The 27387-nt window shown below is 36.4% G+C and overlaps 1 protein-coding gene across 1 annotated transcript in view; it reads right to left on the reverse strand.

Annotated features, from left to right (window-relative positions):
* Positions 1-27387, reverse strand: part of dpr2 (defective proboscis extension response 2) — a 62498-nt gene that overhangs the window by 29162 nt on the left and 5949 nt on the right. The gene's annotated exons all lie outside the window — the stretch shown is intronic.

The following is a 27387-nucleotide window of genomic DNA, read 5'->3' on the forward strand; positions in this document are numbered from 1 at the left end:
ATATTAAAGCTAAGTAGAGTATTAGCCATCGTAACACTTTGAAATTCTTATTCTTCTGAGATTTTCTCCCGGTTTTTCTTTTTGCGAAATGTCACAATTGTGCGACAAAAAGGCGTCACCGCAATTACCCAGCCATGGAACACACACACACGACACGCCACCAGAGTGAGTGTGTGTGTGAGTGTGGGGATGTGCTTTTGTATGTGTTTTGCTAACTGGTGTTGTTCGTTGTTGTGTGTATGCTTATTATGGCTGAAAGAAGCCTTTTTCCATGGCTCCATTTCAGCACGGAACACGAACGAACCAAGAGGAAACAGTAAATGGGAAATGGCAATGGGGTTAGAACTTGGATTGTTGTTGGCCATGGTAAAGAGAATGTGTTTCTGTCTCTGTGTGTGTGTGTATGTTCATAATTGTAGTGTGGCTATGTAACAATCACAAACAAAACAAGGCAAACTGTTTTTAACCCTTCTTTCATTTCATTTCTGTGTCTGTGTTTAAACGTCAAACTGCAAATTTTTGAGCTGCTTTTGATTTTTTCTGTTGTTGTTTTAATTCTGTTGGTAAGGGTACTTCAAGACCATTTGTCCTAGCTTAGGGGAATACAGCAAAACTAGTTAAAACATATTGACAGAACGTAACAGATCTCTGACCTTAAGATCCCAGATGTAACCAGAACTTTTCCTACACCTAATGTTGTATGGGCAAAAGAATGCAGACACTAATAAAAAGGCATTTGGTATTGCCTTGTGTAGAAATTAAAATAGTTTATGAGAACTTATTCTAACTGAAACCCCAATTACTGTTCTAACAGTAACTTTCCATATACGGAAAGGAAGGAAAACAAATAAAAAATTGTTACATATGAAATTATTCCATTTGAATAGCCTCCCAAAGGGATCACGAAAATAGTACAAACCAAATAACACTACATACGTACGTATGTATGTATGTATTTATATGTGGAAATGTAAAAACAAAGTATGGCCTAAAAGTTTTCTCATGTTCTGTCCAAAAACCGGAAACGGAAGTCGCATTGAATGATGACGACAACAAGTTGGGTGGAATTATTCCATATTTTTTCTTCTGTGTTCTGCTTCTTTTTTTCTTGAATGTATTTTATTTCGCCCTTGCAAGCAAGCACTCATAAATATGTAGATTCCCCGAATGAGTTTCAAAAGAGAAAAGGGAAAATAAATTGACGAAACCATAAAATTTCCATAGAAAAAGAAGGAAAAAATAATGATTAAGTGAATGTATTAGTCTAGATATATCTTGAATTAAGAGTTAAATGAGTTGAAAACAGATTCCAGTCCTATATCTTTAAGATGTTGAATAAATGTTCGTGTGAAAATGCTATCAGGGCTTTTCTTTATAGCTTAAATGGTTTGCCTAATTCAAGTTTGCTTTTATTATTAATTTGTTGTGCCTTTTTTTGTAGCTACTTTTGAACAAAACATATCCAACAAATTATATGATCACAAATGAAAGAGGAAGCCTGCCGAGTGCAATATAAATGCTTCGAATTCAAAATATCCTGTAGGAAGCGTCTTGTCATTTTGCCATTTTCTTTACTTGGTGTTTAACTTAAAGGCAAATGAATCTATCAATTGCCACTCCTTTTATAACTTACAATTGTGCTGTCCTATATACTCTTACGGTTTCGGCAAACAGGGTATAAACATTTGCTCTTTACGCAGACATAACAATAACAGGTAAACCAACAACAAAATGTTCTTAAGCAGCCAACCAGAAAAAACGCTCGAGTCATAAAAGAAGGCAAAAAAAGGAAGGAAAGTAGGTAAGCTTTTCTTTTCGCACGTGCCCCCCTCTCTTGAAACGGAAAAAGCGTAAACAATGCCACAAAAGCAACACGTGCCCCCTGGCCGCAGTCGTGCCCCAAACAACGTCTCCAACACACTTGCTCACGTACTACACCTGCCCCATGCCCCATTCCCTACTCTGGCTCCCTTCCGCTCTTTAACCTAATGAGTTGCGGTCCAAGAGGAAGACAAAAAAACAAAAGAGAGAGCGGAAAACGAGCAGTAAGAGCAAAAACATTCAAAGAAAATTAAATAAAATGGCTTAATTTATTAAAACACCAAAAACAGGGCTGGCGTTTAATTAAAAATGGCAAATGAAAATGTCTCCGGTTGCCAGACTCCTACACACACAGACAAGAAACACCTGTCGTGCTGACAACTGACCACACCCCTCATCCCACCACCAGCCCAAAATGGCCAACAAATGAAAATTCCCAATATATTGCACATGTCAGAAGCTAAAGAGAGGTGAAAAGTCTCTAAAATGTCATCCAATTCCATGGAGCTCTGCACCTGTCCGAACACTGTCTGGAACTGATGACACTCTAAAAATTCTGACCCAAAGGAATTTTTGCTAATGACCCATGCATGAAGGGAGAAATAGTTGAGAGTCAGTTGAGTGGTTACTTCAACATTTGCTGCTTTAAATTATTTACATAAAAGGGGAAATTATATTAAAATGTCTCTAAGAAGAATTGAAGAATTTATTATCTTCTAGATGGGTTAGAAACTATAACTTAACACTTAAGTGATATGTTTTAAATGCATAATTAGAGTTAGGATATACAATTATAAAAGATATTTAAATACTTTCACCTCTTATCAACAAAAATCTAGATTAAGCCAAGTCTTAGTTGTCATATTGATTTTGACTTGCCGTCAATTTGAATAAGAATTACATTTATATTTGTATTGCCCAACTTATGCGATTCAAAGTTTTAGTCGCTTTTGACTGCTCCAGAGCTGCCTGTTTGAAAACCAATATCTAACCATATGTCATTCCGAAAGGATTGCCATCTCTCATTTGAGCCACAACAAAACAACAGAACACACAATCCAAATAGCCCCAGCAATCAATGAAAGGCATTTATCAAGAAAGAAGGGGAGGGGGCAAACAGTTAAACCAAATCCTAGCCACATATCAAAGATATGGTCGTAGCAGCTCCAGCAATTATGAGGGGCGTTCAATCAAAAGTGCCGCAGGATCCAACTTAGCCAACCTAAACGTAAACCGAAAACCAAACCAAAGCAAAAGCAAAAGCATTTTCGCTATCAAAAGGAGAAGTTGCTGACAGTCAAATTGGTCATAGCAACGCCCATATTCACCTACCGCAAGGACGCCTAGTCTCTCTAGGCTAAAGAAGATATATGAAACACATACAGGAAGCGTTATAAAAGCCATTAATACATACATAAAAGGCATATAAGTGTATGTGTGTATATGTGTGTGTAGGACGGACCCTAACTGACCCAGCCCCAAGGCAAACAACACCAAGCAAAATCAAAGTGTGAAGGCTGCTCAACGATTTTCTCACATGATTCCATGGGCTGAGGAGCCGTGACCTCAAATGGGCCAACACCACCCAAATGACCATACCATCGAACAAATTTACTCAATGGGCTAAGCATTTTATTGTTTGGTCCACAATAAAACGCCAGAAAAAAAGGCAGCAAATCTTTCATTATTCATTATAAGCACTCCCTCCCTCAACACTGACCGCAATAATTTTTGAAACGCAGAAAATTGTATAAAAATGGTTTCAAAGCAACAAACAACAATGATCGACCTGCTTATGTCCTAGAAATCAGCAATTTCAAGTATATCAATAAATCAATACAGTGTATATAAAAACCAACAAATGAAGTCCTTTTCGTTTAAGCAAATCTCAGCACAAAGCAGAAGCTTCACTTTTATGAATATATATTTTTTTAGTTTCTTGTTTGAAACAGATGTATGATAATTCCAGAAATTGTATCCCCTACATATTCTGTAGGGTATTAACCAAAAGAATGGAAGCCCAAGTCATTTATCTTGACAGGAATTTTTCTTTTTGCGGGTGGACTTATACGATAGTTAGAGAGCTCCAAGAGCCATAGAACTTTCATCAATCTTTCAATAATGTTAGGGGTAGTCAGTCAGTCAGTCAGTCAGTCAGTGAGTCGGTTGGACATGTTGGGAGCAAGATTGAGTAAGAGTGAGTAAGAGTTAAGGAGGCGGGGGCAAGGTAAGCACCTTTCAGTTCAATGTCATGTAAATTTGTTTGCGCAGTTGCACGTAGCCAATAAAATGTGGGCCTCCAACAGAAACCTCAAGCCAAGACATTCGAAAGTAAATAAATCATGATGGTTTCGCTTCTTTCGTTGTTGCCCCCTTTTCGATATTTTTGGTTATTTTTTGTGGGTAAAAGTCCTTGAACTGTTTACGCTTCCCACGCTTGACCGAACTTAACAGACTCTTATTTATTTTTTATCATTTTTTTTCTTTCTTTCTTTGACTCTGACTCCCTGGTCGTCGTTCTTTCCCTGCACTGATGGCTAATAAATTCCTTTCGACTTGTATGTAAGCATATTCCCATATCCCTTTTATTTATGTTTGTGTTTAACGCTTCTTTTTATTGATTATTTCCTTTGGGAGGATGACAGAATACGGAGAGAGGACGGCGGAAATGGAGACGCTGATGAAGAAGAATATGTACGTAGAAGCATTTGGTATTTTAAAGATATTTCTCATTTTAAGTACTTGAGTTGTCTGATATATGGGCATAAGTCCTGTCTGTATACATTCGCATAGCTTCTCGCTTCAACGAGCCTAATGAAGTTATAGCCTATCTCTGTTCTCCTCGTCATTACAGTTTTATGCTCTTTCGAAAAGGGTATATGGCAATTGGTTCTCCATTGTAATAATTCTTCAAGATCATACAAACAGCCAATTTGTTTGTACCCTAAAAAAATATAATCGTAATTAATGGATGAAAAGTAAAATTTCAATTCCAACAGACTCTATAGTTATTATTCAATTTATTTATTTTATTAAAGGAATAAGAGAAACATCTAAACTAAATTTGATCACTTTTGTTAATTTGAAGTTTAAAGGGTATTGCGACTTCGTCAAGTCTAAACTTAATTCAGATTTCTGTTTCCCGAAGGCAATATGTTTTCATTAGACTCGGTCTGAGTTTACTGGCTGAGTCAGCGCAAATTATTTTAATTTATTTAATTGGCAAATGGCTGGCCAAATGCAATGTTTATGAAAATTGCCATTGGATACATTAGGGCAACATTTTTTGCCAACAAAAAGAGAATGGAAACTCGCTTCATTAGCTTAAAATGTTCAGCAGATGGTGTACTATGTATGTATACAAGAAAGAAAAGAATGTTTATACTACGTGATAGATTTTGATTCTAGTAGAGATGTCAATAAAACATTTTTAGAACGAGAATCTTGTAAACATTTTCATTTCCATTACACTTTGCTGCTTTAAGAAGAAATTACACAAGATTTATTAAGTTATTTTTATTAGAAAGGCATGTAAAAGGTTATTTCTTTCTTAAGTTCTTAAGATAAGCAAGTCATCAAATGACAAGACATTCTTGATATTTATTTACCAGACTATCTTCAACTTATCTCAGTATTGTGGAGGATTAGTTCTTTTTAATAATTTATATATATTTTATTATATTTACTCTTCTTATATTTCTTATATTTACATCTTCCTTCTCTTAAGGAACAATGAGAATGTCTTTTTGGCCTTGATCTTGGACCAACTCTTCTTCCTCTTCTTGGGCAACTTGAATTGCTGTTGATTAAATGTTAAACCACTGACATCGCATAGCCAAATACGTATCGAACCCAAATCGCCTGAACGTGACAATTTCATTTTGCCATTATGTGGTGTATTATAATTATGGGAGGTAATCGAATTTTCTACATATTGCAAAAAAATGGCCGAAGAACGATTCATGACTACTAGCCAGAAGCAAATGAAATTAACCTTCCAATCGACTGCTGTTTTATACCAAGTCGACGACTTTAGTCGCTTTTATTAATTAATCATAACTTACGTGTATTTCTCTAATAAACAAAACACGAATTTCTATGAATATTCTGTCGGACTGAGGGTCCGCAGCTTAATGTACTTCTGAATGTAAAAGTCCTCATCCATTTTCTCTAGAATGATCAGGCGTAATACACGCCATTCCTTACGCTTCAATTGCTCTTCCAGTGATAATTTGTCCGAATACAACCAGTCAAGTATCAACTCGCATTCCCCAATATAACGACGACCATTAAACGGCGGTTCATTCGATACCAGGCATCGCAAACGCGCCTCGAGCGACTCTAGGGCGTCCTCTGGAATTGACCCTCTACGTGGCATCACAATGACAAAGTCAACGACCAGCTGTGGCAGCTATCAACTGGCTGTGCGGTAAAGCAAAGACAAGGCCTATAGCTTTTATAGGCCAATTGGTTCTAGTGTTGATATTGATGGCGGCAATCGGTGCCAGTTGGGCAAAAAAGAACAAAAAGCTAGAAATACTGAATACTATCTGGCTAGATACACAGTTACATTGTTAACTCATTGACAAATGGAGAGCTATTGGGCATTGGCACGTAAACAAAATCATGATATATGGTTAAGGATATTTCAGTTGTTACTGAGTATACAGAAAAACAAAACATTCCGGTTCTTATCTCTTTTTTTTCTAGACTGTTTTAGATTACTCAAATTTCTTAGAGTCTAAACAAAACTGTAGTTATTCATTACCAAATGGTTTAATGACCAAACGTTTACTAATCTGTTTATTTTTACAATGTGCACATGATAGGTGCGTTTGCAGATTCTTGACTTTAAAACAATTCATTGAGTCCAATATTCTAATCGTGTATAGTGTACAGTTCTTTAGAGGAATGCTTGAATCATAACTGAACTAAAATTGGCGTCATCGAGCTGTCAATTGCATTTTAGCCATCCATTATGATTAATATATTCAACGATGCCACTCAAGCTCGATTACTCTCATTTTCCTAGCTCATAAGTCAATTAATCTTGTTTACTTTGAAGTGTGCCTTCAGATAAATGTCCATGGAGTAGAAAGATTGTAATATTTTGTGGTCTTACAGCTCCTGATTCCTTTGCGTCTTCTTCTATGCGAACCCGTTCGGATAAACACCAAATGCGTGTATTTTGGTATTGTTATGATGCCACTTTTCATACTTTTGGAATACCGTGCTGCTTATGTGCTTAGCCTGATGTCTACACATGTATGTACATGGCATAACACCATGGCCCGCTGTCAATTGTTTCTATGCCCCTCCGATGGGCATTCTGGTAATAACCACGACAATTTGTTAAAGCATTTTATTTCCATGTGTAGCAAATGACAGGATTCGGCTTATTTCTCAGCAGTATGATTGTGGCTTTTTTTGTGCCCATTGAATATGGCAATTTACAGAAACGCGTAGTCCTTTGCGGGTTTCAATGTCCCATACAAAGAACATAGGGGGTGAGGGGGTTAACACTCTACTGACGTTATCTTCACAATTTTCTCGACCTTCTTTTTTATCATATACTTTGAGTATGTATTTGTAGATTGCATTTCAGTGCGGTGCTGTTGGACATGCTTATATCCATGTGGTTATCCAATTCCGCAGTCACTTCAAAGATAGTGTGGTCAAAGCCCTGCTCAGTGAATGTGTGTGAGGCTATGTGTATGGGTATGGGGATTGTTTATTGATTGATGGAAGTGCGGCTGTGCCTGGCAAGCATACATTTTCATTTCCCGGAGAGAATATGGCGTATGCAAACTGTTGGGATACAAGGATATGGCAGCTAAGGTTATCACTGAGAAATGCATTTTTCCAGTTATCGTGCAATATATCATTTGAACCGTTAATTGACAATCAATTGGTTGTAGTCCATCAAAATATTTATAAAATATCAGTTAAAGCTTTTAAAGAAAACTTCAAAAGTATATACTTTTGATACTTATTTTGATTGGTATTAGTAGCAATCGAGAAAGGCAGAGTTCTTCCAGAACTTCTATTCAGTTGCAACATGCCTCCCATTTTTTCTTTCTGCCATTCTCTATTCGTTTTGCCACATCACAGGATTCGAACTTTGCCAGCATCATCAGCATGTTCAGTCTGCCCATCATGGTGGTCATACTCCTTGGCATCTATATGTATCAGCAGTGGCTGCACTTTGGCCTCCTGCAAGCCCAACTCACCAATCGTGAGGCCAAGCAAAGTGTACAAGAGTGCCAAATATGGTAGAGACACGACTTGTGTACTATCCGCAAAACGTCTCCTGAAAACTCGGCCGCATCAACTGTCATGAACTGCAAGTGTCTTTGCCTATTCCTTTTGATGCTTATCTTTCTGGTCACGCGTCACTCGAGCAGCTATGCGGGCTGGCCACAGCTGCTGTTTGTGGCAAGGTATGAGGCAGTTCTGGGGCTCTTCTAAGATTTTATCGTAGATGCAATTTTGGTATGGTTATTTCAGTATGTTCTTTGTCTTTTTTATCCATTAGCATGTTGAAAGATTCATCATCTATTTCTCCTGATTATCATGCCAACACGAGAGAGATTCAAAGATCATTACTACACTAACACTATAGATGGTTGCATGTGAAATCTATAGTACACACTTCATACTATTACTATTATTTAAAAGGTTTCAATTTTGAACGATTTCATCTTCCTTCATATTCTTTATATTTGAAAATTCATTAGCACATCTCCACAGAGAGACATTTAGCACAATTCAATGCATTGAAATGGATTCCACTCATTTTCTATCTATGAACCAGTTGGATTTTTCTCTTCTAGTTGGCAATTCTCCTATTCTGCTCTGTTTGCCTGGAATTGTTTGGCATTTCCTATGCATTTGCAGCTACACAAAATGTTAGCCACGTTTTCATCAAATAAACCCACGAGCCAAATTATAATCGTTGCAATACTAATGGAAATTGTAAAACCCTCCAGTATTTTGCAGCTTCTCTACAATTCAATAATAGTGCATCGAAAAATTCGCATCTGCAACCCATCACAGTGCATAGTCAATTGTATTTGTAGCTTTGTCAGCCTGTTTGGTCCTGAATTCGGGCTGTCTATGCCCTATCACTATGCCAGCAATTGCTTTGGTGGCTGCCTCAGCTAATTTACGCAGCAGCAGCATCAAAATGGTAAATACTGGCCCCGTCCCCTAAAGCATTAGCCCCTTCGCTTCCACTTCTTCTCAACGTTAATTTGCATTTAATTATGGTTACGTTCGTATGGGATCTATTTTATGCAGTTCATTGCAGGCATTCGACCCACAATGATTAGGTGATTGTCATTTTCAATGCATCGCACACGTCAACATTTTATGCGATATCCCTTTTCAAAAATTGTAGGCATTGAAGAATAGGAAGAGAGAAAACTTTGCTAATTAGTTAACAACCAAACAAATGCTGCATGAACTAACTATGAAACACCCAGAAAATGTGTTTTCGATAAGAAAGTTTTAAATTTGATCCACTCTAGGTATTAGTCTAATATTAGAAATAACTAATGGAACTGTACAAATATAGTACTTAAAATAATATATTTTTAGGCACCACAAACAAGTATAGATTCATCCGCAAATTTGTGGCCTTTTATTTTGGAGTATGTTAGTCCAAAATAAAAGTTCTTTTCTAAACCATGTCTTTCCAATTAAAAAGTGTCAAAATTCAAAACACAAAAACAACCAGAGGGCCGGGGCTAACTTCGACCGCGTCAAAGTTTATATACCCTTGCAACTTTTTTGGTAACTCTATCCTTAGCCATCAATGTGGAAGAACGTTTTATCTAAAAAGGCTTAAGCTTGAGAAAGAAAGGCCTACAATCATAGGAAATAACGAAGATATTGATCAAAGTCACTGTTTTCCACCGATCGTTCCTATGGGAGCTATATGATATAGTCACCTGATCTTGATCAAATTTGGCATAGTCGCTTATAGGCGTAGTAAACTCTCTAATATTAAGTTTCACGACAATAGCTCAGAAAATAACGAAGGTATTGAGAAAGTCACTGCTCGTGACTTGGCCGTTTGTATGGGAGCTATATTATATAGTCACCCGATCTTGATCAAATTTTGCATAGTCGCTTATAGGCGTAGTAAACTCTCTAATATTAAGTTTCACGACAATAGCTCAGAAAATAACGAAGTTATTGAGAAAGTCACTGTTCGTGACTTGGCCGTTTGTATGGGAGCTATATGATATAGTCACCTGATCTTGATCAAATTTGGCATAGTCGCTTATAGGCGTAGTAAACTCTCTAATATTAAGTTTCACGACAATAGCTCAGAAAATAACGAAGGTATTGAGAAAGTCACTGCTCGTGACTTGGCCGTTTGTATGGGAGCTATATTATATAGTCACCCGATCTTGATCAAATTTTGCATAGTCCCTTATAGGCGTAGTAAACTCTCTAATATTAAGTTTCACGACAATAGCTCAGAAAATAACGAAGTTATTGAGAAAGTCACTGTTCGTGACTTGGCCGTTTGTATGGGAGCTATATGATATAGTCACCCGATCTTGATCAAATTTGGCATAGTCGCTTATAGGCGTAGTAAACTCTCTAATATTAAGTTTCACGATAATAGCATAGAAAATAACGAAGTTATTGAGAAAAGTCACTGTTCGTGACTTTGGGGTTTGTATGGGAGCTATATGATATAGTGGTCCGATCCGGCTGAATCCGAGATATACAACGCCTGCAGTATATACAAGCCTACGTGCAAAATTTCAGCTTTGTAGCTCTTACGGTCTAGGAGGAGTTTGCGTTGATCCAGACGGACGGACGGACGGACGGACGGACGGACGGACGGACGGACGGACGGACGGACGGACGGACATGGCTAGTTGAACTCGTCTCGTCGTGCTGATCAAGAATATATATACTTTGTATGGTCGGAGATGCTTCGTTCTATGCGTTGCACACTTCTGACCAAAATTAATATACCCTTTTTGCAAGGGTATAAAAATGAATGCTGACCATATTAAGCACACAAAATATTCAAATATATTTGCATAAATTGTATTGCAATTTTGTGGCTCTTTGTTTAAGTCAAGTGGTGAATGCTTGAACTATGTATTTATTTGCAGCGTTTGTTGATTTGGTTGGCCGTTGCCACTTGTAAATCCACTCAATTTCAATCAGCGAACAAAAACCGCAAAAACAAATATAAAAACAAGAGAAACAACAACAATTATTATGGCTAAATCAACAAACAAGCTGAAAGAACAAGCGGCTAAATAAACAAAACATTCAGCAAATTCACGACAACAACATGGTTTTCGAAAAAAAATGTCATGGCAAAGTTATGACAGGCAGCAAAAGTGCAATAAAAAATCAGAAAATTCCCGGCTAAAGCAAAAGCGACACAAAAAATATGTGTAGCATAATTCTAGGCGCTGTGGAGCAAACTTTGCAAAGTGAAAAATTAAAGGCAAATGAAATTATACTCGCTGTCGCTGTCACCGCGCATTTTTTGTGGTCGACGATCAACCGGGGCGTATACGTAATTTTTCATGCTTTTCAAGATGTCTGCACAGTGTACACATATAATTTATGCCAAATTTTTTTTTTTTTTATACCCTTGCAAAAAGGGTATATTAATTTTGGTCAGAAGTGTGCAACGCATAGAACGAAGCATCTCCGACCATACAAAGTATATATATTCTTGATCAGCACGACGAGACGAGTTCAACTAGCCATGTCCGTCCGTCCGTCCGTCCGTCCGTCCGTCCGTCCGTCCGTCCGTCCGTCCGTCTGGATCAACGCAAACTCCTCCTAGACCGTAAGAGCTACAAAGCTGAAATTTTGCACGTAGGCTTGTATATACTGCAGGCGTTGTATATCTCGGATTCAGCCGGATCGGACCACTATATCATATAGCTCCCATACAAACCCCAAAGTCACGAACAGTGACTTTTCTCAATAACTTCGTTATTTTCTATGCTATTATCGTGAAACTTAATATTAGAGAGTTTACTACGCCTATAAGCGACTATGCCAAATTTGATCAAGATCGGGTGACTATATCATATAGCTCCCATACAAACGGCCAAGTCACGAACAGTGACTTTCTCAATAACTTCGTTATTTTCTGAGCTATTGTCGTGAAACTTAATATTAGAGAGTTTACTACGCCTATAAGGGACTATGCAAAATTTGATCAAGATCGGGTGACTATATAATATAGCTCCCATACAAACGGCCAAGTCACGAGCAGTGACTTTCTCAATACCTTCGTTATTTTCTGAGCTATTGTCGTGAAACTTAATATTAGAGAGTTTACTACGCCTATAAGCGACTATGCCAAATTTGATCAAGATCAGGTGACTATATCATATAGCTCCCATACAAACGGCCAAGTCACGAACAGTGACTTTCTCAATAACTTCGTTATTTTCTGAGCTATTGTCGTGAAACTTAATATTAGAGAGTTTACTACGCCTATAAGCGACTATGCAAAATTTGATCAAGATCGGGTGACTATATAATATAGCTCCCATACAAACGGCCAAGTCACGAGCAGTGACTTTCTCAATACCTTCGTTATTTTCTGAGCTATTGTCGTGAAACTTAATATTAGAGAGTTTACTACGCCTATAAGCGACTATGCCAAATTTGATCAAGATCAGGTGACTATATCATATAGCTCCCATAGGAACGATCGGTGGAAAACAGTGACTTTGATCAATATCTTCGTTATTTCCTATGATTGTAGGCCTTTCTTTCTCAAGCTTAAGCCTTTTTAGATAAAACGTTCTTCCACATTGATGGCTAAGGATAGAGTTACCAAAAAAGTTGCAAGGGTATATAAACTTTGACGCGGTCGAAGTTAGCCCCGGCCCTCTGGTTTTTTATTTATTTATATTTGTTGAGAGTTTTTTTTCGGGTGGGAATTTTATTAGGCAGCACAAATTACATTGCAAATGGCAGACAGCTGCTGGAGCAGTCTAAACTTCTACTTATGTATTTTGAGGAGGAGCAAGAGGAGGAGGGTAAGGAGCACAGCAAATGGCACCTTGGGGATTTGACTAATAGTTTGCTAATGCGCGTTTTATGCTCTGAGAAAGAGATAGAAAGATATATGCATATTCAGAGATAGAAGGCAAGCGAGACAGAGAGAGACAAGGATAGCCAGAGAGAGAGAAAAATGACTCCAAATTGAAGTGACGAAAAAAAATGAAGTATAATGAGCATAGAAAGCGTTAGAGCGGAAAGAAAAACGTTCTGAAAATGAGTGCAAAAATTACTCAAAACTGTTAATTTAATAATAATTTGGATAAATGGCACGAAATTATTAGACACGGCAATAGAAATTAAGTTTGAGGCTTCTAAGAGGAAAATATATAAACTTAAGTTAAAAGCATTCAGGAGGTCGGCTTTTATATCCATTCAAAAGATTGCTTTCTAAGATCTTTTGTGTCTCTTCCACTGTTGCTTTATCTTAGCTTCATCTATCAATTAACGGCCATCTCTAGCAACCATTAATTCATTCTTTCTTCCTCAATGGCTGTAATTTTCCTTCTGCATTACCTCTTATTACATTCTTTAACTTTTTTCCCAACTACTTTTTATTTTTTTCCTTGTCTTAAATAGTTAACTGTCTTTGCCTTTGACATTTTCTTCCTACTGATTGGCGATTTCTGTTCTGCATTTAATTTCTACACTTTTGTCTTGAGCTCTCGTATATCAGTAACAATACAAACAAGAATCTACTTAAATTGGCATTTTATTAAAAATTGCAAGCCAACACTTTTGCCAGAACATCTGATGAATCAAAATCGAAAACTTCAACTTTTGCATCAGCTACAGCCATAGGCGAAAATATGAAACTGGACACTGCACATCGGAAATCGGAAACATGACCCACGTTGCGTATGAGTAACCAAGCGATGGAAGTAATGTTGAAGTTATCTCTCAACTTGTTGCAGCTAATAAATTGCAGAACAGGAGCAGGCTAAAGGCAAACTTTCGTTTTGCACTACGAACATACAAACAAACATTGGATGTATTACGTATACGTCATGTAATCGAAACGCGATGAGCACAAAACTCAAAATTAAGCAAAGCACGTAAGGAAACTTAACAGAAATGGTAAGAAAGGCACGTAGACACATATGTACACACATACATGGATACTTTCACTCACGTATAAGTATGAGGCATATAGATGGTTATCTAAGTGAGACGAGATACTATACATATACATATACGTACGTATACAACAAGAGGCAAAAACATGTTGCTTCCACATACGAGCATTTGATGAAGACTTTCGTTTGCCAATTTTGTTTCACGCCAAAGAAATCATTCAAGTGGAAACTTTTCCACCCACCCGCACAGCTCTCATAGTTGTCTCTGTGTGTCTGTGTGTGCGTGTGTTTGGTGTGTGGTGGACGTGGGTGTGTAAGTGTTCGTGTTTGCTTTCGAAAGCAACTAATGAGGCGCATATTCTTTAAGTGCTGCTCAATTACATTGAGTGCTTAGAGAGAAAAGAAGACATCATTATCAAAAACATCATCATCAGCAGGAGCCACATCATCTAGGGTTTGCTTGTCCTTGCTCCAGCTCTTATGGCTTATTATTATGATGATGCTGATGATGATATAATACTTTTGTGGCAAAACTATTTTTAGGCCGAACAATTACAATTCTGGCAGACTGCCTGATAAATTTCCATACAATAGCATAATAGATGCAATGCAACAAAAATGTACCTAAATAGACTGAGCCTCTGACTGGAGAACTTTTTCAGACTTTCATCAAAAGGTGAGAAGGCGGAGGCTTTGTTAGCAAAAGCTACCAACTAAATGGCATTGTGAAGTTTACCAGAAAACTTCTGTCTTCTGGCAAAGAAGAGGTAAAGAGGCTTAAAAATAAGTTGAAAGTGTTTCATAGTTTTTTTTTCTGTATTCTCGTTTGTTGCAGCTTTGTTGTTGAGGGAATGCCCAAAGGGAGTTAGTGAGGGATAATGAAAGTTATACTTCTTAATATAAAGTGCCTTAAATATAAATTTAAACCTATAGTTCATACTAAGCTTTAGTAATTCCCTTTAACGTTTATTTTCAGTGTTGAACTGCAAGAATTTAATAAGAAAGCACTTAGCTGAACAATTTATGTAAACATTCAATTCCATTAAATTATGTTCTCTTTCAAGTATCTTCAATTCATGTCTTTAAAGTATCTTCAATTACTTTAAAGCATTTGAAAATTTTGCAAAGTCGATCACTTTATCGCACAAACTTCAATCACCATCAATTATTTGCAGTCAACTGACAGAACCCCAAAGAACAACACTGCTTATGTGCCAAGATTTCACTTAGACTGTGCATTTGTTGGTAAGCTCAAAAACTAACATTTAATTGATTGCTCAAAAAACAAAACAGAAGAAAAAACGCGAACACAAGCACAAGTCCTTGCACCAAATTGCCAAAGCCGTCAAATGGCAATCAAAAGCATGGAAAAAAGGCAAAGTGAAACTGCAAATAGAAAGCTGAACCAATTTAAACTGGCACAAACGACAATCAAAAAAGACGCCGGAACCAAAAAAGGAAAAAAAAACACAAAAGAAGCATGTCGAAAACTAACGGAACTTCGACTATGGATTACCCTTTGTCAAGCTTGATTATCGGACATTTCCATTAAAAACCTAGACAGACTTGGATAGCTGGAATTATTTGATTGAAATATTCCCCATCGGCTTGGACATTATATCCCCGTTTGGTTTTAGCATCACAGGATACCAAACTCAAGGCTTAAAACTATTACAAATTCCTCTGGCAGAGGGTAATAGAAATGTAATTTTTCCCCCTAATTAGAGTCCTGCGGCAGTTTTTGCACCACATTTAATTTTCAACAATTATCTGAACAACAATATGAAATATCAGCGATAAGAACAACAAAAACTTAAACAAAAAGAACAAAAAGTGGAAATTTTTCTGAGTAAATTTATGATGGTCCTAGAAAAGTTTTTGTGGCCACACACACATGAAGGAAAAGTAAGAACTTGCCGGCAAGTCATCGTTGCCGACTATCGGAAAACTTTTGCCTACTCTTGCTCCACTATTCTCCAATGGCTGCCTTGGCCATAATCAGCTGCATAATCTATGACCCACAGACAGACAGACAGACTGACTGACAGGCAGAGGGAGACAAAAAGAGAAAGGGAGACCTCGACCATTGCGGCACAAACTATGCAATGAGGCAATAAAACAATGGCCATCCGCAAAAGTTTCACTATAGAAATGGCAGTGCAATAAAATAAAAACTTAAAAAGCAAACAAACGAAACCAAATTCGGTTTTTTTAGTGGCATGTGCAATAAAATATATGCCAGTAAATAAATTAACCAACCACTATAACTTTAAAACAATCGAATCTATGGTCAAGCTTCGTTATTAGTAGATGGAAGTTCTAAAGAAGTTGATATATTTTCTAACTCCACTTAGGATCTCATGAAGAAAATATGTTTCTTACCAACATGAAGTAATATCACTTATCTTCTGATTAATATATGCAAAAGCCCATGGACATTTTAGTTCTTAAATTTATGTAACAGAAAAAGAAAACAAAATCGAGGCCACATTTAAATGGATTTTACGTTGCCTTTTCGATAAGTCTCTCGTATCGAGTGGGGGAAAAAAACAACGAAAAAAACGTAGAATGTAAAATTTGTTTGGCCATTTGCACTTTTCAACAGTTTTTCAGTTTATTTATTTTCCAGCAATATTTTTTGTTCTTGCCTCCAATGGTTAAACTCTTGTTGTTGTTCTTGTTGTTGGTTCTTAAGCCAGGCTATCGGTGGCAACACGCATAGAAAAGTTTCAGTTTCAGTTTCGGATTCAGTTACAAGTTTTTTCTTGCCTATTTTTCATTCTCTCTCTCGCTCTCTCTCTTTTTTTTTGTCGTTTTGCTAAATCGTTTTGCAATTGGAAAGTTATTGCCTCTTACGATATTATCATGAAAATCAAAAAGTTTCTAAATTCAAGTGGATGGAGAGAAAGAAAAGTAGATATATAAAGTGAGAGAAATGTGTTGTGAATAGGCAAAGACAGAAAGAGCTGCATGACTTTGTTGGTTCTACACACAAACTAAAGCAAATAAATTCAAGCCTCAGAGGTTTTAAAAAGAAAAATATTAAAAATATTATTTTGCTAAAAATTTTGATCGAAAAATAAACTTTTACTAGACAACATTTACCATCGAGAGGTTGCCCCATATGCAAATGTTGTCAGTCATCAAATTCCCAAATAAATATGAACATATTGCGAATTGGCTATGTATAAGGATAACATTTATACACTTTATACTTGAAATTGAAATAATCACAATAAATATTCAAATTTTCACAGGAAATACAATAAACTACAGATAGGATGGATGGATTTTATAAATTAAGAACAACAAATACTCTTGAATATACTCTTGAATAAAGCTTATGAGTTATGAGCTAAAAATTGTTAATTTCTTTTGCCTTTCCAATATTAAAGTCTTTGTAGAACCTTCAGCCAGTCACTCTTGGTGCAAACTTATAATTTTAAAAAACGTAGTAGTTAAATTTCAAAAGCTTTTCATATTTTGCTGAGGTCAATGGCCTAATCTTACTCTGGCTGACTTCGTGTGGGGTGGATAAAGAGGAACAAAAGAATGGTTATATGTAGGTCCATAGTTTGCAATCTTGCCGATTACCTTAATCAATGTTTAAGAAAAAGCCAACTAAAGAAGATGTCAGTATTTTTACAGCTGACATTAAGTGGGGATAAATATTTACAAATTTTGTAAATTTGATTGGCCAGAAGCCTTTAAACTTTAACCCCATTAAAGTAACAAGAAATTGCTCGCAGTCTAGAAAGTTTTTTGGTGGTGTTTTCTTTATCTTGTTTGATTGAAATTCAATTTGAGTGTTTCCGGTAACAACAATAATAATAATAATAAATGTCATGAAAATGTTTTGCCGACTGGGCTAATTGAAAAGTGTCTGGAAAGTCGACGGCAACAACTTTTCATAATGTCAAGAAAAATGTACAAAAATTTAACTGGAACAGGTGATGGGCACATACGAGGTAAGAGCTGGTGTTTCGTCTCTTGTCAGGGGCAATTTGCGGCGTTGATTTATGCCAAAGTCAAAAACACTTGATAGAGAGACAGATATGGGGAGTAGGCTAAAAGGATGTCAGCGAGGGGAGTTCAATCACATTTCTAATTACCAAGTTCCCCGAGGTAATTAACTTTGCATGCATTACACAAATTACACAAACAATGCGAAATGCCACACCGAAAGCTGTTCTATCAACTCAATTACCTTTCTCACTTCCCCCTCTTGCCATCCCCTTTTCCACCATAGCCCTTCATGCTGAAAGTGTCACAGCGATGCTTTACACAGATAAACAACAAATAAGCATTGTTTGTAATTTAGCGAAATTGTTGTTGCCGCTGCCTTCTCTTGTTGCTCATTGGAGCCCTTGCCAGAGAGTTTTAGTTTATCAGCTGCCAGCAATCGGGAGTGGGCGATCTGCTAGTGCCACAAGGCTACATACAGTTTAGTTTGTATAACTTTCATTTGTGTGTGTGTGTGTATGTACAGTAAACACATCTTGAGAGTGAACTGCAAGAACTGCAAAATAATATTGTCGAGTTCTAATTAGTCACAACTTTGAATTCATTAAGAGAAAATAAAGTATAAGATCAATTAGAAAGTGTTTTTTAAAGTTTTTACAAAAAGTTTATCGTATTTTTATTAGGTTTAGCGGGTAACTACTGTAAACGCTTTTAATTTTCTGCATGTATGTGTGTGTGTGTGTACTTTGCTATCGTTGACTGTCAGCTTGGTTATGTTCATATATCTTTTTCGTTTTGCTCCCTTTTTGTTTTTAAGCCAACATCATTTGTTAAGGTTGCGTATACGTAATATAGCAGTTCCAGTTCCAACTTTCATCTCTATGTCTCGTTATATATGTATGTATATAAGTATTGTTGAGTTGTGGGTTCTATATATGCATGTGTGTGTGTGTGTGTGTGTGAGTGAGTGTGTCTGCATGTATTTGGGTAAAGCTTATTAGAGCTTGTCTTCTTGCTTGGCATAATAACAATTTCACTAGTTTTTTTTCTGCTCGTTGGTCGCGACACTTTTCGCTTGCGGGCGAATTTTTAATTACCACACTAGGGGCCATTTTTATTATTTGTTGATGTTACTAAATATATACATATATATAAGGACAAAGTATGTAGCTTGTCTTGTCCTTTTTTTGCTGAAGAGCTTATTTCGCGAGATGCAACTTAATTATAATGTGGAATTTGAGAGAAAAAGTATGAAGCGCGATAGGGAAAGCGAAATGTTAATTATTCACATTTCTTCTACGAAATAAAGCTATAGAGCTCAAGCAGATATTCCTTTCTATGTTATATGTATGTTCGTTTTTCTCAATAAAGTAAATCTCTTTCCCACATTTTAATCTGTTCCCTTTTTTCTATTATTTCTTCCGCTTTGCCCTGAAGCTAGTAAAACAAAATAAGGAAACAATTTAAAACCTCAAAGCTTTCAAGTGATATTTCAACAAACTTGCTTAAAAAAGGATCGTCAACAAGGACCCCAAAGATAACTTCAATTTGGAAATAAGAACATACACATTATAAGTATATATGTATTTATTTGAACTTTTGCATTTCTTTTGAAATCAGTCGTCAAGTATGCGTCTTTTGTTATCCTTTCTCTTTTTACATAAAGTCTTTCAATATTTTCATGAGTTTTCCTTTTATATTTTCATTTGTTCTTCTTATGAATCAATATATAAATTTTTCATAATTTTATGTCTGCCTCAAGCATTAGTTTTCCACAATTCCAAACTCTGTCTGCGATGTATTTGCCTTTTTTCGCCCCGAAACCTTCACGAGAGCAAACTGGTAATTTATTTATAAGAATCATCATATATGCGTTCGACCCGTTCGCACCCTTTTTCGTATAAGCAATGAAAAATTGAAAAATGAAATGAAAATATACCAAAAACTCTATAAAAGTGACGAGAACGATGGCAAACAATTCAAACATTTTGTGCCCGCATGCAGATATGCCACGCCCCCCCAGAGGGCATGCATAATATTAAACACAACCGCCAGACACACACCGATACATACACATCCACACACACACACATAAGTGTGACTACCAACGAAAGAAAAAAAACTACAAGCAAACCCAAAAAAATAGAATGCCAAAAAACAGTTGAGGGAAAGAAAAAGTTTTTGCAAACAAAAGTGGCGAAAAACGGAAATAAATCTAACAAAAAGGCTTTTGTAGCTTATTCCAGCAACTCCTCAACGGAAATTTATATGGGACATGCTTTTTTGTTGTTGCTATTTTGGCTTATTTCCACATTGGTAACATGCATACACACATACCATTATATATAGCTATATCAGTATGTTCAATGTGTGTGCAGTTTGTTACATACATATGTCAACTTTTATGCGTCGTAAGGCTAATGTTTTCGCAGGGCAAAAAGATTTGTTACAGATTATGCTTTGCCGCACATAAAACACACAAAACAACAAACCAAAATACATATATCCAAACAAACACACACACACACACACCCAGAAAAGTTGTAGGTACAATGCCCTTACGAACATACACACAAAACTCCCCACAAACACACTCAGTTCTATTCCCCCACATACCCACACTTAGATGAACCTATAATTTCTCTCTTTCACCTAGAAAACATTCAAGTTACCATCTTATAGGGATTCGACTAGGTTGATATCCTAAGAGTTCCACAGGCCACTTTAAACGTGGCCAAAAGTGGTTTGTTAGCTACTGGTCGCATATTTTTGAAAAAAATAAACCATTTTGACGTAATCTTATCAAGGTAATCCAATATTAAGACTTTTAAACCATTTATGGTTAAAAATAAAGATTTTTTTGTATTAATTATGAATTAATAAACCAAAAAAGGCGACGAAAGATTTCCAAACTTCTATGAACCAAAGACAATCAAACCATAACCATTTACACTCCTACCGAATAACCATTTATACCCAGGAACTATTTATTAGGTATACTTCATAGAAAACAAAATATTTGCAGCATTTGCGAAAACCAAAAAAAAAAAGAAAAAACAAACAAAAAAATAGCAAGAAATAACTTTATGGTATACGATTTGTATAACGATTTTGCTTGGCTCTGTGACTGTTGAAACTGAAATTAAATTTAGTTACCGTCCAACCGAGGAAAATTTATGGCTTGCTGTTATTTTAGTTCGGGAAACATACACACACACATGCCACGCCCACAATAACAGACATCATCATTATATATACATTGACTGCGGAAAATATTTATATACATACATACAAACATTGTTTTATTTTATTTAGCCAACATCATTGAAAATGCATTTTTTTTCCACTTATGGCAACCATAAATCAGGAATTTCTGTGGTTTGCCACACCCACTTCGAATAGTAATACATCATATGATGGATAAAATTTATAAACAATATGAAATGGCAATCAACTTCAATTAGCAAATTAACAGGCTGGGAAAAGGCAAGGCCATATGCGTAATAATATTAAGGGAAAACTAATTAAAAACTTTTTCCAGTCCCCTTTTGCGTGAATCTGTAGCAAAACACGCAGGCAATTATAAATTGCATGGAATGAGAAAGAGAGAGAGAGAGAGAGAAAGAGAGAGGGAGTGAGAGAGTGAAAGACAAAAGCATATGGAGTATATCTCCATATGCAATCTTCTATGCATCTGCTGCATGTGCCACAGTCATTTATTCCTGATCCTGGAGCATGCTTTTGTCCTGCGTCTGTTTACCTTCCACTAGACAAGAACTACTGTCTGATGGACGGGGGAGGAGCTGGGGGGATTGGGACGGTGTGAGTGTTTTCTATAACATTCAAATTGGATTGCATTTTGCCCCAGATGCGTGCTCTGCATATTCGATTAGTTCGATCCTGTTCGAGTCTTTACTCTCTGTCATATGATACACCAAGTGTAAGCATTTATCGTTGATAAATTTTTATATTTTTTGGAGGGTGTAAGTATACCAAGAACAAAACTTTTTCAGTAGTTAATTGTTTCAAATGTTTTATGGTTCATAAATTTTAGGTAGGAAATGATTTTCTTATAGCCAAATTTTTGATTGCCATATAAAAGATGAAAGTCGTAAAAACTTTCCAAGACACTCAAAAGTTGATTAGAATTTTTTTTCTAGCGGTTAGGAAAATGTCATTAAAATTAGTTCATGGAGATGGAAAATCTGTAAACAAAAAACAGTAAAAAAAAATGGAAAGGAAACCCAAAAAGGATTTGTCACCAATTTTGTATTAAATTTCCTAATCGACAATTTATTTTAAGCTTGATTTTGCCTTGTTTCCTTTGAATTGTTGTCTCCCAGTTTCGTTTGTCTGCTTGCTAAAACCTTGAACTTGACTCGAGAGTTACTCAAAGGCAATTGATTTAGGTCTCTGGTCGGGTCTATCTCGGTCTCTGTGAATGTCTGTAATGTCTGGACCGAAAAGGCAAATTAATTTACTGTTGTCGCGCACAAAAGTATGCTAGGGTTTTTCTTTCACACACGCACACACAAGTCAAGTTGATACTTGAGTCAATGTACAAATAAATTTCTTTTACTCGCCCAAAACCTCCTTCACCGTTTGGCCACTTATGCAAACACCTGAAAAAATTTCATTCACTGATTTATTCAAAGGGTAAAAGTGGCAAACAAGTAAAAATTGTTTAACATTTTTATGGCCTTGACTTGAAATTAACTTGTTTTTGAGACATACCAAGAAAACTGACATACAACCCCCGGCAACCGACATCTTGTTGGTGAAACTTAGTTTCCAAAAAGAAAAAACAACGACAGAACAGTAAATGCCCATAAATCTTTTTCGTTGTCTGCGGAGCCTTTTTCATATTACGTATACGCCGTGTTGTGTTGTTAATTTTCATGTTGACTTTAAGTAGCTGACATATTTTATGAGACAACATGACTCTTTTCAACTCTCTCTATCTCTTTCGTTCTTTCCTGCTGTCTCTGATTGCGACTGAGCCGGAGTCTTAAGTAATTTGAAAGAGCGCCTAATTTTGCCTTTGGTATTGCGGTTTACGACTTAAATGAGATTAAGACTCAAGATTCTAAATTATGCGCAAGGTGGAGAGGGTTAATACGGATGAATGGAATAAGAGTTGAAATGAAAATCAAAATCTTAAATCAAATAGCAAACAAATGTTTAAAAATGCAAGTTTAAATACAATCTTCATTTGCTGTTTATAGTTCAAACAATAAAGGTGATAATAAAGGTTAAAGTTGATGTTATGTAATAGATGTAAGGCTTCGAAAGGGTTGTGACATCTCAAACCTGTGTATATATATGTATAGATAACAAAACCATTTAATAATGTTCACTTTCGGTTATTGCTTTACAGTTTTATAATCGAATTTCAGCCTTACACCTACTTCTTTCCCCCTGTGGACCAACATGATTTTGAACATGTCCCAAAAATGCTTCAGTTACCAACAATCTGTGGTCATTCTCAAATGAAACTCACAACTCGCTTGCCTTAAATTTGCTTACAAGAAGAAAAGTCTCGAAGTAAATATACATAATATGTATGTATGTATGGGTACACGGAAAAAAACAAGCCGAACATATGCCGCATATTTAAAAAAAGTTATGTAAAACAATTCATAACACTCTCAGACGACAAAAGAAGGGCACAAAAAAAAAGAAAAGCCGAAAAGAAACTCTTATATACATGCATATGTACATATATAGAATCTGGCAGGACAATAACCGAATCAACACACACACACTCACACAAACACAGAGACAGCTGGTAAAAAGGGACATGCAGCCATGATTTTTATGAGCTTGTATTTATATGATTTCCTTATATCCTTCATGGCGCGGCCTCTTTAATGGTTGGTCTGCTCCAATGCTCTACTATACATGCATACATATGGGAAAAGGCTGTGTGTGTGTGCGTGTGTTGTCCACACAAAGTTGGTCCAGGCAAAAGTGGAAAGTATAAAATAAAATTACGTCTCCTCTTGTATATGCATATGGGACACACACATACACACACTCACACATATGGTTTATAGTTGTTGCTGCTTTTGTATTGTTTAAATGAAATTTATGTTTATTAAATTGCGACGGCCAGAACAGAAAAGAGAGCAAAATAAATACAACAACAATGTGAAAAGTGCGCGAATTGTAGCCCCAGCCCTAGGGCAATGGCTTATGAAGAGGGCAAAACGAACAGAAGTGGCGACAAAGTAAATACAGTATTTTTCCACAGACATTGATTTGAAAGTTAGATATTAAAATTTGCTGAAATTTAATATAATTGTTCCTTCAATCGCCTTGGCACCTTTTAGTAGTTAATTTCACCTTTCAGCAGTATTTTTAGAACTAAAATTTAGCCACGATTTCGTAGATTTCTAAGGTGATACATACTGAAGAACAGCCCGAAGCAGACAAATTCTCCAATTTACTGCGACTTACACACTAAAATGCTCTTTACCAAATAATATTATTATATTTTTCTATTGCAACATACTGAATTATAGTCGGACTTATTTATAAGTCATTGAGCAAATTCAAATGGTCATAAGTTTTCCTTCATATTGCAAACCACTGTGCTCAATGTTCTTTTTGAGTTGTGGCAATTTTTTATTGCCTACATTTAAGGGCAGCAGCGGCAATATTGTTTAACAATTTAATGGAGCAAACCGATTGGAAGAGCTTCGTCATCATCAACATCAGCAGCAGCGGCAGCAACAGCAACAAAATAATAATGACAATTTAATCCTTAATCATCACATTCAGCTCATTAATTTAATTAATTTCGTAAATACGTTAATTGCCCGCATTTTAGAGGTTATCAAATTTTTGGTCCATCCATTCTCTAATATGATGGCTCTTATTTGAGCAAAAATGAAATACTGAATTTAAGTATTTGTCTTACTTAAATTAAATGCCAATTAAACCCCTTTTCATTTTTTAATGGCTCTTCAAGTAGTCATTTATGAATTAAGCCACGCCCACTTCTATTATATACATACTATATACTCTTACAAAATAATCTAAACTTTTTAATTGCCACGACAAATGGCCGAGGACGTCGTTTTTTTGTTCTTTGTGTTGCCTTTTTGTTTTGTATTCACTCCTCATTCCTTATGAGCCACCCCTCCACACCCGCCCCGCCCTTTGGTGTGGTTTAATTGTGCCGCAGTCCAGGCTGGTGGGTAATAAAATTATTTTACGATCTTGTTCTTGCCCCCTTCCCTGAGTGCAGACACACTCTCTCAAGCGTATCGACTTAAAGTTTTGAGTTGATTTACGCAATGTTGCCCATTGCCTCTTAGTGGGTGTGGCCTTTTGTCTGGTTGGAAATTGTACTCGAAGAATATGTCACCATAGAGTCGGGTAGCAAAGTCGGGAAGGAGGTCCTTTAAATCCATGTCATGTGTGCATTGTTGTTGACTTTTTCGTCTGCAATTGCGCTTGACTTCTGTTTGTCTTTTGCGTAGCGTGCAGGCGAAGGAATTTTTGCGAAGGATGTCCTCGAGCCCCAGTTTTGGGCAAAAGCCAATGCCCACATCATCAAGTGACTGACGAAAATTGTCAATATATGCTCTAGGGTGTAAGCGAAAGAGCGTGCAGGCGAAATAGCAAAGCAGGTGGCCAGCAAATAGAGTGGAAAAAAAGAATTCGCTTCAATTGAAATGGAAACATTGTGTCTGTCACATAGATCATCTTCTGTTTAATATTTCTTTTCCAACTTGAAACGTTTACTCTAAAATAGAAAAGAACTTTCCTAAATATTTTCAATTGAAGCAGTCAATTTATAAGAGTGTAAGAATATTTAACTTATTATTAAACTTTACGTCCATCACATGTGGAAGTGTACAAATATTTGTCGTATTCAGAAGTGGGCGAATTATTTCGGAGAAAATGGACAATTGTTTCGTATTTCCTACACGTTCAAAGAAAAATACATGTTTTCTTCCTCCTACACATCCTACTTGACTGTACCTAACTTAAGCGAATTGATTACTGTTTCCTTTTGCTTAAAATGTGCTTAAACAAATTTAGATTAAAGAGAATTTGCAAGAAATTTGAATCATGAAAAGAGAACAAAACTTCTTTTGACATTTTCGCATTTAATTTCTGTTTATACTTTTTTAATAAACGCATTCCGTCTTCTTTTCTTGAGGCACGTGTTTAGGTCTTCACCGGGTAATTGTTCTGATGTTTTGTTTTCGTGTTTGTTTGGGTTTTTTTTTTAAATTGTGCAACATAACAATAAGCACACACACACGCATAACACAAAGATGTTGAAGAAGAAAAGAATAACAACAATATGTAATAATGACAATAATAATAAACATAAAAGGACGGTTAGGGAGAAAAAGACACCGCTTTGGCCCTTCAAGTGTGAAAGCCGCAAACCAGGTTACGAGGTTTTTGCGCTACTTTTTCTTTCTTTTCCGGCTGCTGCCGTTGCCGCTGCTTCTGCTTCTGCTTCTGCTTGGTGGTTTCTGAGTTATGTTGATTAACATGAGGAATGCCATCGCAATGGCTAGAGGCCCTATCCCACTGTATTCCTGCTTCTCCACTGTTTATCCTTCTTCTCTTCTATGCTCTGCTGTTCTCCTAGCCATTTAGCTAGCCAGCTGCCAGCTCTTTGCCATGATTTAATTAAAGTCTACATGTGCTAAGTAGATTTTATTCTTTGCTTTTCCTATTTGGTTTCGTTCTTTGATATACCCTGCATTTGAAGGGAACAGCTGGTTGTGTTAAAACTAAAACTATCAAATAACCATTTAATGCTCAAGGCACGTATCTTCAGGATAGATGATAATGACACAGCGAAGTGTCAATTGTCCCTGTTAGTCTGCCATCTGCTCATCCCTTTTACCCAGATAAGTTGAACCTATGCCACTCGTATTTTTAAACAACTCAAGAACACAGGGTATCCTGCAGTCGCTGCTTTCACCTAGTGCTAGGAATTCCTTTCTTCTTTCTTCACATTTTTTTGTTTCCGCTTCCGCATGGTGGCCATAATTGATTTAGGCATTTACTGCATTAAACTTCCTCATAAATTAACTCTGGGAGCATCTAGGACTAGAGAGAGCTGCGGCAGAACCACCGTATGAATTATATTTGACTCAACAACAACTACAACAGATAGGTCGAGAAGGGAGAGAACGAAAGAAAGTGAGAGGAAAAGGGAGAAAGAGAATGAGACTCACAGCTTGACCAAGTTTATTAGGTTTATGACTTAATATACCATAATGTTTCCATTGCATTTTCATCTAGTCCAAGGTTGAGTTTAGCTTATGATAAGAAGAAACATATTTTCCACGAAGAATTTCCCGTCCACTCATCTAACTCAATTTATGCTTAATGGTGGCAAGAATACGTTTTTTTGTAATGTTATTTTGTTTAAAACTAAAAAATTTAATCCATTTTCGGAATCATTCTTTAAGCATGAATCTGT

This window comes from Drosophila tropicalis, unplaced genomic scaffold (genome assembly GCF_018151085.1).
Source record: "Drosophila tropicalis isolate 14030-0801.00 unplaced genomic scaffold, ASM1815108v1 contig_845, whole genome shotgun sequence".
Taxonomy (NCBI): domain Eukaryota; kingdom Metazoa; phylum Arthropoda; class Insecta; order Diptera; family Drosophilidae; genus Drosophila; species Drosophila tropicalis.